This window comes from Elephantulus edwardii, unplaced genomic scaffold, assembly GCF_000299155.1.
Source record: "Elephantulus edwardii isolate Elephantulus edwardi_28Jun2011 unplaced genomic scaffold, EleEdw1.0 scaffold00109, whole genome shotgun sequence".
Lineage (NCBI taxonomy): Eukaryota > Metazoa > Chordata > Mammalia > Macroscelidea > Macroscelididae > Elephantulus > Elephantulus edwardii.
Window position 1 is genome coordinate 377,838 of NW_006399859.1, and position 1,840 is coordinate 379,677.

Consider the following 1,840-nt stretch of genomic DNA (forward strand, 5'->3'; position numbering starts at 1 on the left):
CCCCATAGACTTCAATGCCGTAAACATATTTCATCCAGTTTTTCTCAGTCTTACCCCCACCGCAATGCCAGCCTCATTCTACAACAGTGGCACTTACTTTTATATACCATAACTTCAGGTGTCTATGGTACAATTATTTGTCTAAGAAATTTAGAGGTAAAGACAGCAATGAATTTTTAGGGTTTACAGGTTTAATTATTTACTAAGAATACAATCTTCTGAAAATTTCTGAATTCATCAGATTATATACCTTATGAATAGCATAAACTGTAGACTAAAGTTAGACTCATACTTTGAGTTGCCAACTTTATCAAGAAGGCATGAATTGGATTAAAATATCTTCCCTTAAATGACATGTATCTTGTAACCTTAAATGTAGACATTTCAAAAAATATCAAAGAAAAGAACTGGCTTTATTCTAGGAAGTATATTTTTAAATTATCTTCAAGATATGCAAACGATATTGGAAAATGTAAATATATTTAAAGAAATACAGAACTCTCATTTTCTATTAAAAGCAGAGAAATAAAAATTAAAATAACTTTCCTGAGGTCTGAAAATAAACTTCAGAAAACACATCATTTACTTCAATTTCTTAGTGATTTTTCTTTTAATTTTATATCCATTTGCTTACAAAGTTTATATACATTGTCTTTCACACTATCCTTCATTCACATTGTGTTTCATACAAAAGCCAAGCAGTGGTTTTTGCTATTAAGTTTGTTCTTATAGTCATGGCTTAAATTTTGTTCTCTAAACCAGTATCTGTATAATGTTATATTGTGGAACTTGAGTAATGTTCTTCCATGATCTGATAAACCAAGCAATTGTAAAAAAAATTACAGTCCTTGTGCAACGTAAAAGGGGATTTTGACAGAGAAGAACTAACAAGCCATGAGAGAAAGGGAAACTTCAGCATTCCGGAGACAGAAGAGCCAGGAGCATAGGAGAAACTCCTAGAATCAGAAGACAAAATGAGAGAAAACCTTCCTGTAGAGCAAGAATTTGGTGTTTATGTTGTAGTTGCACTAGATAATGTAGGTATCCACTTAAGCTGATCGCATGTGCTTCAGGGTAGAACTATGTTCCGTGAGGTTTTCATGTTGTAATCTTTACAGAAACATATTCTAGACCTTTCTTCTAAGGCAAATTTTAGTCATTCCAAACCATCAAACTAAATGGTTTATAGTTAAATGCTTGAGCTTTTGTACCACCCAGAGACTACATTTAATAAGACTCATTATATGGGAGCTCTGGTGGCCTAGTAAAAGGTAAAAGGCTGTTTTTTAATCCCAAAGGCAAGTGGTTCAAATCCTCCAGTTGCTCTCCTTCCAGGTGATTTACTGCCTCTGAAAACCGGCTGTAGGGTCAAGTAATATACTTGATAACCTTCCAAAGAGAAAATGGCCTAGCACGTCCTAAATTCCAAATTTATTTAAGCAAAAACTGATTTATAGCAACAATAACTTAAAAATAATCTGTGAAAATCACTGATTGCCTGCAGACTTGAATGTAATAGCTTTCTCCTTCAGTTAAAAGAGAAAATACATAAAATAAAATTTAAATATTTAATTAATATGTCTTATATTTAAGCAGGTATGGATTTAAGGATGACTCTTACATGAACTTAATGTATATTCCAGAGCATTTGATTGTGCTAACGCGAAACCTATACTTGGACCAAGAGGCAGTCATCAGAAGTTGCTGCATGTGATAGTAATGATATTGTTCAATGATTTCCAGACTCTGTTGGGTCACCTTTCTTTGGAATGGGAACAAATATCAATCTTTTCCAGTCAGTCGGCCAGCTGGCTGTCCTCCAGATTTCTTGGCACAACTT